Source organism: Canis aureus, chromosome 7 (assembly GCF_053574225.1).
Source record: "Canis aureus isolate CA01 chromosome 7, VMU_Caureus_v.1.0, whole genome shotgun sequence".
Classification (NCBI taxonomy): domain Eukaryota; kingdom Metazoa; phylum Chordata; class Mammalia; order Carnivora; family Canidae; genus Canis; species Canis aureus.
The window spans coordinates 63,041,724-63,053,439 of record NC_135617.1 but is presented as its reverse complement, the minus strand read 5'-3'; the positions used below and the strand labels follow the sequence as shown (position 1 = coordinate 63,053,439).

The following is an 11,716-nucleotide window of genomic DNA, read 5'->3' as shown; positions in this document are numbered from 1 at the left end:
GGTCAGGATTAGGTTACATGTACTTTCTCAACCAATGACGGGCAAGGGTTATGGGACTACGGGTAATTGTTTTAAACGAGTTGAGGTTTACCCTAGAATCTTGTGGGGAGGAGTGGATAGCCAAAGAAACTCACGATTCTGCCAACAGAGAGGAAGGGAATGGCAGTGGGCAGACAATGAACAGTTTCTGCCACATTTTATCACCAGAACCCGAGGAGTGTAGTATTTAGAGCATGGACCTAGAATGGCTAAGTTCAAACCCCACTTTGCTGCTTTCTAGCTGTGTAACCTCGGGTGAGTGAATTTGCCTCTCTGTGCCTCACATTCCTTGGGTAATATAATAAAATCTACCAATCTACCTCATGGTGCTCCTATGAAGGTTGTAAGTTAATATATGTAAAAGTTGCAAATATATATGATATATAACAGACTGGCCCACACTAAGTGTTATGTAGTGGACGTTTTTAGTTTTTTCTCAACTCCTTCCCCACCTTACACACACACACACACACACACACACACACACTCCCTATATCCCTACCATTGCTGCCATGGGAATCTCATAATTATTCCAGAACTGACCTGCATTTTTCAAACCTTGAGACTTCCCATATACCAGTCCTTCCACTTATAAACTTCCCACCATCTTTCCTGTTGACACTTAAGAGCCAGCTCAACACCACATCTTCCACATACCTTCCTCCTGGTTTGCATTAATCTCTTTCCCACCCCACCTTGGACTCCTTAAACCCTCAGTGTTTCCACTCAGGCCCCTGTGCTTCCTACCTTGCTCTGCAGTCCTTAGCAGGTGAGTTGGTCTCCCCCACCCCAGACTGGGAGCCCTTGTCAGATAGAAACCTACTCTTGACCTAGTCTTTGACCTCTCCTTAAGAAAAAAAACCAGAGTGCCCTGCATAGAACATATTCTTAGTAAATGTTTATTGAATTACCCAGAATTAAATAGAAATATACCATCTCTACCCTCAAGGAGTTTCCAGTCTAGCTGAGGTCCAGGATAGACACATATGAAGACGTCAATCATGTAAGCATTGGAACATCAGTGCCCCAGGCCCCATGGACCTGAGGCTTCAGCCACAACAAGCTTCACACTCTTCCCTCAACATGTCATGTTCTCTCCCAGTGACACTGCCACTTACTCTGGTACTTTGGTGTTGTGGTCTTCAGTACACGCATTACATCTCCTTCCCTTTCCAGCCCGGGTATTCCTTAAATGCTAGGACTGTAACTTCCCATCTCACATCCTGGATCCCAGTGCAGAGCTTGGCAAGCAGCAAATGCTCAATGCATGTTTGCTGGGTGAGCACTACAGAGGGATTTATGTTAGCTGTCTTTGTCCCTTTTCTCAGAATAACACTTCTGGGGCTTGTAACAACTTAATAGCAGGCTAGGTGTCTACGAGGGGCAGCCGGTCTGGGAAGCTGAGAGTGGGAGCCATCCTGGCTGAAGATGCCACGCATCCTGGCCGAGGAGATAAATGTATCATTAGTGTAATCCCTAAGAGGAGTTTGACAACACCTGCCCTGTTCCTGCCTCCAGGGAGGGAGCTTGCAGTGAGGAGAGGCACAGTGGAGCAGGGATTATATGCTCCTCTGCCTCAAGTGGTCAGCCTGGGATGCCACCAAGGGATCATTCTTCAGAGAAGGGTCCACTGATGGGCATAGCTGTGCAAGTATTGCAGTTCCTCCAGGAGTCTGGGTGTTTGTCCCCAGGAGTGATGTCAACAATGCACTGTTGTGATTGTTACTGGAGGCTTTTCATGTTCATACCATACTTGAGCTTCCTGAGCATTTTCCCATGTGTGACCTCAGCCAAGTCTTGTATGAGCTCTTCAGCGACTGTCCTGCTCATATTCTACATGAGGAAACTGACTCTAAGAGAGGACAGAAGCACTGCCCAGTGCCACATAGCTAGAGAGTGTGGGGCTCTGGATCCAAACCTAGAGCTTGCATGATTCTGGTTTGGCTGGAAGTTTGACAAATGAAAAATTCTATATTTCTGTCTTCAGGTGAGATACTGGTTGCACCAGCATCTATGCCCCTGTGGTCTCATGGACCACTAGATACCTATTCTTTTGTCTGTCTGTTGGGGGTAGGGAGTGAAGAATGGGAATGTAAGATATAGGGGTGTTGGGAGAGAGGTTGTGCTGTGTGTACGTGTGTATATACATGTAAATGTGTATACACGTGTGTGTATATGCAGGTGTTGGACCAGGGATGAACTGCAAGCATCCCTCATGCTTTAGGTGTATTCAGTGAGGACAATGATTGTTCCTTCTGATTGCCTTTAGCATCACAAATTCTTATAAGAGTGTGACTAGGAGCAAGAGCATTTGTAAACCCCATTCTTGTGTCAGTTCTGCATGTTGCCTGGTTCAGTCTGGAAAGGGCAGAAGGAGCTAAAGAAGCAGTTCTACTGTGACCTCTTTGTCATCCTGTCACCAGGTCACCTTCTCCAGGGAGAAATAGAGGACTCCCTCCCTCATCACCCTAGGACCACAGTGCTATCAGACCCTCCCTGGACTGACCCCTGTCACCCTCCTGTTCTTTTCCTTGTTCAGAGGGGAGGCATCAACACTCAGGGCCACTCCAAGTCCCCCACCAAGCTTCTGAGCTGACTTAGGAGGCAGTAATGCGATTTCTGGGTGGTCCCATGGATCCATGACTCCTGCCATCAGGAGCAAGTCACCTAGCACCTAGTCACCATTGTTTTCTCATCTTGTAGAATTTGGATCATGTCTCATGAGCCCTGTACATCTGTTGTTATCCAGCAGCCCCTTAAGCTGCAGTAAGCATCTCCTGGAGTTCAGAGGCCCTATAGCAGCCTCTTTGCCTCTAGCCTGCCTTCCTTCAGTTTGGACTCTCCTCTGGCCCTTCAAGATCTCCTTTGTTCTGCCTCCACCTACCTGTTGGCCTTCACCCGAGGTTCCAGCCCTTCCTGAGGCAAAAGGCTGTCTTCTGTTTAGAAGCATTTTGGTTTAGAAAGTGCTTCATACTCCACAGCGTGGTCTTGTGAGCCTGCTCACGTTGGGGATCATGTGGGGGTGTTAGGAGGTGTTAATATGTGTGTATCATGGTATATTGGGGTTGGGAGTATTGTCATGTGTGTGTATATGTGTGTTTGGTATGTGGGGATGTTGGAGAGTATTGCATATCTGTGAATGTGTGTATATGGTATGTGGGGGTATTTGGAGTGCTGATGTGAGTGTGGTATGTGGGGTGTTACAGGCTGTTGCAGCATGCGTGTGCATGTGTGTGTGGTATATGTGTGTGTGGTGTATGTGGCCTCTGCTGTGATGAAGACAGGCTCCTGATTCTCCTTGGCACAGGTTGAACAGTCTTGTTGTCCAGGGTTACCTAGCTAGAGATGACTCACCTAGAATTTCCTGAGACAGCTATATATATTGGGGTCAAAAGGCATTTCTGGGATGGGTGTTCTAGACCCCTGATACTCAAAATCTTGCTCTAGGATGGAAGTATGGACATTCCTTTGGGATTTGTTAGAAATGCAGTCTCAGACTCTACCCCATAGTAACTAAACCAGTCTCCATTAGAACAAGACCCCAGGTGATTCGTATGCATGGTATGGAAAGGACTGACTAGGACAAGGAAAAGACAAGATTGCAACAGGAATGTAGTCTCAGAAGATGCCTGTCATTGAGTGGGTAAGATAGTGGGTTGGAAGACCAAAAGAAGAAGAGGGTGTTGTAAGGGACATTATGCAGTAAAGACAGGACTTTTAGCAGGAGTGACCTGAGGAACCCTGAGCTAATTGTCCCAGGTGCCCATCCAGCCCAGCATCTCCATTTCATTTGTATTGGGCCTACAGGCATCCCAGCAGACTGTAGGTGTGAGCTCCCCCTACCTTATGGGATACTCTATCTCTATGGGATACCGGCAAACTTTGCCTGCCTTTTGTGTCAGTGGAGTACCAACCTCACAAGGTGAGTTAGGAAGTGTTACTTCTTCCTCGAGTATTTCTCCTCCTCTTTGATTTTTTTGGAAGAATTTGGGAAGGCTTATTGTTAATTTTTCTTGAAACGTTTGTAGAATTTACAAATTTACGAATTTCTGGACATTATTGAATTTTTTTTTAATTACTGATTCAATCTCTTTGCTTGTTATAGGTCTGTTCAGATCTTCTATTTCTTCTTGAGTTAGTTTTGGTAATGTCTGTGTTTCTAGGAGTTTATCTGGAAACCAAGCTCTACCTTCCCTAAGCAGATGCTACTGGACAGGTGAGTACCTAGGATTCCTGCTACCAGGTGAGTCTGTCCTCAAGTGTCCACCTTTGCCTGGCCCAATCCCCAGACCCCAGACTCTAGTCTCTTCAGTTGACCCAAATGCAGTGGAGGTGCCTTGCTGACTGCCCTGCTCTGATCACACGGGTTGTCTGCCTGGATCCTCACATCTGTTATCTTCTGATGGGCTTAAAACTGGCTCAGGGAAGGAGAAACCTTAGCAAAGTCAGCTGTCATCCTTTAGCTCCTGTTCTGCACTCTGGCACCTGAATCCTGACCCTGGGTGTGGACTGGTCAGCATCTCCGATTGTTCTGTAGGTGAGCAAAATAAGAACCTTTTTAGGCATTCCAAAACAGTTGATACTGGTGACCTGAGCTGTCTTAGTAAAAACCTTTTCTGGTTGAGAGTAAAAGAAATCCACTGTATTAGTCAGAAAACTCTGTTGGAGAGAAATAAGCTCTGACATCTCAGTGGTTTAACACAAAAAGTTTTATTTCTTGCTCACACAAAGCCCTCTGAGGTCCAGCAGACTTCCTTGGCAGCTCTCGGACTGTGATCAGGATTGAGCAGTTCCCTCCTTAATATCCCAACATTGGTCACTTAAGCTGCAGGGTTGTGGAGAGGGTGAGTGGAGCTCATACACTCAGGGCTAACTGCCTGGGACTGGAAATGACACATCCCTTCTGCTCACCTCCCCACTGCAGAGGATCCAGTCACACGGGGCCACTCTGAGGACAAGGGAGACTGAAAAGTATGGTCTTCCCAGAAGTTAAACTTCCAGACCAGTTTAAACAAAAAGGGATTGGGAGGTTTTGGGGTGGTCCATGGGACTTAGGGCAAGAAACCCAGCCAGGCTTCTTCCAGGGCTGGGAGCATCAGGATTCAAGGAAGCTCCTCTGTCCCTGTCTGAGGCTATAAGTCTCTCTTCTTTATTGAGTATGATCAACTCATCTGCTTTTAGCATGGACAGTGCTATGTACTGGGAGCCCCTCAGTCCCAGGAAAGCCATTTGAATTTGTCGCCCTATCATTATCTCTCTCCACACGTTACCTTTAGTTTTTCTTTCCTGATTGAATTCCTTCTTCTCTGTACAGGTGGCATAAAGTTGCTGCCCCCGTCTGAGGTCCAGATCCTCCCAGCTTTAGTACCTCCAACAACTACTGCATATCTTCAATCCTAGTTCCAGATATTCAGGAAAGAGACATTGATTGGTCTATTTTGGTCTATCATCTACCCCATTGTGGAATAATCATGGCTACCTGGACCCATCCCTTTAAGCGAAGTGACAAGGCAGAAAAAGGGAGGTGAGATCCAGCAGACACTCTACATGGTACTATTGTGTGCTTCATCAGGAACTTTCCACAGTAACACATAGAAGGCAAAAAACAGAAACGGACTAGAATTATCCTGCCAAAGGACAGTCCACCTGAGATTACAGCCCTCCTCCAGGCCTTCCCCTGAAGCCCAGTTTACACAGAATCCATTCTCATATTCGCTAAGGTGGTAGGCTGGACTCCAAGATACTGAATTGTCCCCTCACACTGAGTGTGGGTGGGACCTAGGAATATGATGAGATACTCACTCCTGTGATTACGGTTGCTTTATATAAGACTCTGTCATGGCAGACCAGGGCCAGACCCTCCTGCTGGCTCTCAAGAAAGAAGTTGGCATGTTGTCAGAGGTCCACATGGCTAGAACCTTAGGGCAGCCTCAAGGAGCTGGGAACCATCCCATTCCAATTTCCAGCAGGAAAACAGACACCTCAGTCATAAGACCACAAGTAACCAGTCTCAGCTTCAGATGGATTTGCAGCCCCCACCACAGGTGAGATCCTAAACAGAGAACCCAGAGAACCCTGTGCCACCATACTTGGACTTCTAATCTACAGAAACTGTGAGATAATAGATTCATGGTGTTTTAAGTTACTAAATTTGTAGTAATTCGTTATGCTGCAATAGAAAGCTAATACATCTAACTTAGAGAAAAACCGTGGGGCATTAGGCATACCTAGGCGAGTAAATTTCAAATGTTCAACCTCAAACCAAGTGTCTGCATGAACAAAACATTCAATCAGTTCCCATTTAACTGCTTTCCTCTAGAGTTCAGCTTTCTTCTTTTTTTTTTTTTTTAAGATTTTATTCATTTATTCATGAGAGACAGAGAGAGAGAGAGAGAGAGAGAGAGAAAGAGAGAGAGAGAGGCAGAGACACAGGCAGAGGAAGAAGCAGGCTCCATGCAAGGAACCCGATGTGGGACTCGATCCCGGGTCTCCAGGACCAGGCCCTGGGCTGAAGGCGGTGCAAAACAGCAAAGCCACCCGGGCTACCCTAGAGTTCAGCTTTCTTGGGCCACCCACATTCCCTACCACCCAATTCTCACAAGTTAGGGCTGAGGCTAGGAGAGCTGTTCCCCCATGGGGACATTGATGGGGAAGTGGGCAGCCATCCAGCTCTAGGAACGAGAGACATAATGCTGGTTTTACTCTAAATATTTGGATTTATGTAAAGGATTAATAACAGCCAATTGGCAAGAGGGCAGGAATCCAGCACTCCCATACATTGCTAATATGAGTATAAATTGGATGAGCTTTTTAGAGTACAATTTGGCAAGATCTATTAAATTGCAAAATGCACGTATCCTTTAATCCAGAAATTCCTCTTTTAAGAGTTTGCTCTACAGAAATTTTAGCACAGGGCCCAATTACATATGTACAAGGATGTTCATCGCACCATTGTTTGCCATAGAAAAAAATTGGCAATAACCTACATACCTATCAAAAACAATTGATTAAATAAATCGTGCACTCACACTGGAATACTATTCAGCTACTAAATAAACTGTGGTACATTCACACTGGAATACTCTTCAGCTGTTGAAAAAATGAGGTTCATTTATATGTGGTGACATTTCTATGTCATATCTATGATATACCGTTAAGGAGAAAAAGCGAGTTGCAGAACACTATATATAGTATATCATTTTTGTTAAAAGTAATTACATATTTATATGTTAAAATATGCATGAAAAAATGGAAAAATATAAACCAAATTTTTAGGAATAGTTATTTCTTGAATTATGGGGAACTTTCTGTTTTATATATGCTTCTGGATTATGTTGTATGATTGGGGAACTTTCTATATTATACATTTCTGTATTGTTAGAGAAATTTACTATGTGCATTTGTTAATTTTGTAGTAAAACAAAACAATAACTGTGTTCTTAAAAAATTGGAATAAATATCCTTAGATCCTTCGTCTACCATCTGAGAAACTGATGCAGGCTATAGGCTTACTAAACAAGGTTTCCCATAGGCTTCCTTCTCAGAGCTGTTGGCAGGTACACAGAGGTCTTTCACAAGGGCTGATGTGCAGTGAAGAATTGGCTTTACCCCAGGAAAGATCTGGCCTCCACCCTTGGCTACTAGGCCCTTGGAATGTCATGTCTGAGAGCAGTATCTCTGCTTGCTGGGGGCTTTGGCCACTGGATGGTGTAACAGAGTGAGATTTACAATGGAGGTTCTGGGCCATGTGGTTCCTGAGGGCTGGAAACAAGGTCAACTTCACAGGCAGTGTATGATGGAGCCCCAGTAAAAACTCTGGACCCCAAGTCTTGAGCGTACTTCCCTGCTTGGCAATTCTCGAGATGTATTATCACACATGGATAGCAGAGAAGTAATGCTGTCTGTAAGTTTACAGGGAAAAGATAGTGGGAGTTCCACATTTGGCCCCTTCCCTGAACTCATGTCCTATGTCCCTTGGCTGGTTTAAATCTGTATCCTTTCCTTTAATCATAACCGTGAGTACAACAGCTGTCAGTAAGTTCTCTGACTTCTCCTAGTAAATCATCAAAAAGGAGTGTGGTTTGGAGACACTCTGCTAACTTGAAAATGATGCCAGAAGTGGGGTGGTTGTGTGCGTGTGTGGACTATTTCCTTGACCTTCACAGTTGGCAAAACTCTTTGCAGCTAGTAAGGAAGGGACAGGCTGGCAGGGTACCCTGGCAGGGCAGGGCAGGGCACTCTAAAATGTACAGGAAAGGTAATTGCTTGGGGTCTCAGGCCATTGCTGCTGATAATATTTTTAGCCAGAACATTGGGCCAGGTGTCAAGAGCTCTGGATTCTAGTACCAGCTCTATTACTTACAAGCTATATGCAGGAAATAAAAAATTTCCAATAAATGCTCTTGGCTCTGGCCAAGGAGAACATGCCTGTTCAGGCTCAGTGCCCTTCACAGCTCCCTCCCCATACACAGACAAAGTCACAGATGTCCTAGAAGAGTGAGCTCAGATCTACCCTACCAGCTAGATAGAAAATCTTCCTCACTCCTGTCTCCCCTGTGCAGTTCTGAACTTCAGCATTGATTCCCTTGCTTCAAACCTAGTTTTTTCCCTTTGAATTTATCTCTGCTTAAACTTGCCTTTTTGCTCAGGCAACCTTTCTTGGTTCTTGTCTTCATATTCACCCCAGAACTCTCCTTTCCCTGGTGTTATTTTCAGAATTCCCTATGTAAGGCCAGGACTAGGATGAAACACATCAGGCACCTAGGGCACAAAATTTAAAAAGACATCACTGTCAGGACTGCCCTTACACCTGCATGGCCCCAAGAGGGAACACTGCCTTCTATACTGTGCCCTGGTGTCTCACTTATATGCCCTTGTCCCAGCCCTGAATCCCAGCTGGAGTCTGTCTCCTCCCACCCTCTTTGCCTTCTCCTTGACCCAAAGGGGCTTTCAGTCGTGATCACATATGGCCTTTTTAAAGGCCACTCACATCAGTGGCCCTCCCAGCTTCCTTCTAAAACCAAGTTTTTTCCAGCCTACAGGACTTCAAACATGTCATTCTTTCTGCCTGGAACACTGCCCACCCCACCCAATCTAAAATCCTCATAGCTACTCCTCCTCAGCCCCTTAAATATCACCCTTGCAGGGAAATCCTTTCTGGTTGCCTAGAGGAAGTCAGATGCCCATTTACATACTCTCACACAACATTGCACCCACCTTTTGTAGCACATATCACATTTATAATTAATTGATTAATGGCCACGAGCCTATAAGTTATATGAAGTTACATGTAACATAGTCCTGCAGAAAATGCATGGTGTATTCTAGTGGAGAAATTGATTTTGAGAATTTGGGGTAGCAAGAGTGTGAAGGCCTTACTTCTCCTAGACCCGTAGGGACAAGAGGAGATAGTGGTCGCTAAAATCTGAGATCGCTCCATTATAATTAGGAGAAATAGGAGCTGGCCTTGGGTGGAGAAATGCAGACTCTGCCAGCCAGGGACAGAGCTGGGGGATGAGCACCTCAGCCTCCACCATCTCTCATCCCTGGTCTCCTCCCTCCCATTGGCCAAACCTAGCGGGAAGGAGGAGGGCAGGTTGCCCAGGAGATACAGTCCCTGAAGGTCAGCCTACAGTAGGAGACCTGGAGGGCTAAATTCAGATGGCTAGCACAGCAAGATCACATCTACCTTGCTCACCTGAATCTACCTTGCTTACCCTCTGAGTCTCTAATGGATAGCCCAGCTCCTAGAACCCAGTAGGGTGTACATTTAAGTACACTTAAGGTGTAGTGGTATTGAATAAGGGATGGAGACAGGAAGGAATAGATTCTTCCCTTACCTATATCCCAGGGATATCATAAGACCAAGTGAGACCAGGTGCATGAAAGTATTCTGTGAACCACGAAGTAATAAATAAGAAAAATCATAATTTTTATTCTGATTTTTCTTCCTATTGGAGGGGCAGTCTCTGAAAGAGAATCACAGCTTTTGGAAAGATTCTGGCTGCAGTTACTTTCTTGGCTAGCCGGAGCACCGGTCCCCAGGGACCCTACTGGTCGGAACACTTGACCCAAAGGCACCCTTGGGGCAAGAACTCATCCTCTATCCAGGGGTAGCTTTTGGCGAGAACGTGTTTATTCCACAAGGGCATTTTATGTTTTCTTGACTAAGTTAAAAATAAAATAATGATATTTTTTTCTGGTAGCAAAATGCCCCCTGTCATACCTGGGGACTGGAGGTTCATTGCGACTTTATTAAAATATATGAGATAAATTGAAGAGCTGTGCTCTCCAGCCAGCTGACGGAGCCACTGCCTTCCTGTAGATGTTTTGGTATTGTATTAAGAAAGTTGTCACAAGTAATTTGGACTGGAGCATGTAGTTATAGACTGCCAAATGTTGATTAATTAAGTCGATGTTTGGATTAGTTCTGCCCGATGGTTTCATTAGGGAAAATGACTGAAAATGTGGAATAAAGTAGCAAGAGGGAAGAGAAAGCCTCATCCTGTAAGCGAGACCTAAGACAGAGAAATCCACCCATATTCATCAGTGTGTGCCTATGTGCGTGTCTTTTCAGGTATCTCAGTAGAGGATAGGCCACGACAGTAGGGAAAACAAGCAGTTAATACGAATTCTACTCCAGGTTTCAGGTCCTCTCCTGATTCCATCTTTGGCCTTGACCTCCCTGGGGCAACCACTTCCCCAGGTCAAATTTTCAAATGTTCATTGAACCTTTAGCCCTTGAACCAGATCAGATGTCAGCTTAGCCACTTGGGCTGGCCTTCCATGGACCCTGAGGGATTGCCAAGCAAAACCCAACAGGGAAGGTGCATGTTCCCACCCAGACCGTATTGCAAATGCTGGATAAAAGGGAAGAGTCTTGGAGAAGTAGGAAGATACTTGTCCCAACTTCAAGGGAGTTAACATTGATGAAAATGTGAGTCAATATCATATGTCATGTGCTTTCAGGAAATTGCATTTTGGCCAGCACCCTCCATATCCTTCTCTCTAACTTGTCTCCTTTGCAAGGGGAGCAAACAAAGACCACTCAGGTTTTTTTTTTTTTTTAAGATTTTATTTATTTATTAATGAGACACACACACACACACACACACACAGAGCACAGCAGAGGGAGAAGCAGGCCATCTACCTTTGAAGGAGACTGGGACCACAGAGAAGCTTCCTTCCCTTGCCTACAGGGTGAGACTGGTTAGTTAGGTGAGCAGAGAGACTCAGTTAAACTTAGCTAGCTTGTGAGCATGCTATAAACTAATACCTGGAAGCACCTGCAATATAAAAGGGAAATGAGTTCTTTGCAACTTTATTAAGTGCCTTCTGAATCCTCAGAGAAAGATCAGATTCAGTGTGATACATATCTGCCTATAGAAGGTAAGCCTATGGGGATTCCTGGGTGGCTCATCTGTTTGGCACCTGCCTTCAGCCCAGGGCATGATCCTGGAGTCCTGGGATTGGGTCCTGCATCAGGCTCCCTGCATGGAGCCTGCTTCTCCCTCTGCACCTCTCTCTCTCTCTCTCATGAATAAATTAATAAAATCTTAAAAAAAAAGAAGGTAAGCCTATGAGTGGGTATGGCTTTCCTGGTCACCCAGATATGCAAGATAAAGATGAAGTGTGTGGGCTTTGAAGTCAGACGGACCTGGGTTTGAGTTCTGATACC

At 45.2% G+C, this 11,716-nt stretch overlaps 1 long non-coding RNA gene across 1 annotated transcript; it reads left to right on the top strand.

Moving 5' to 3' along the window:
- Positions 1-1,829: 1,829 nt before the first annotated feature.
- On the top strand, positions 1,830-6,261 carry LOC144316890 (uncharacterized). Its single transcript, XR_013382721.1, has 3 exons — positions 1,830-2,026; positions 4,203-4,255; positions 5,354-6,261. It is a non-coding gene; the product is annotated as an uncharacterized LOC144316890 (long non-coding RNA).
- The last annotated feature ends 5,455 nt before the right edge of the window (positions 6,262-11,716 follow it).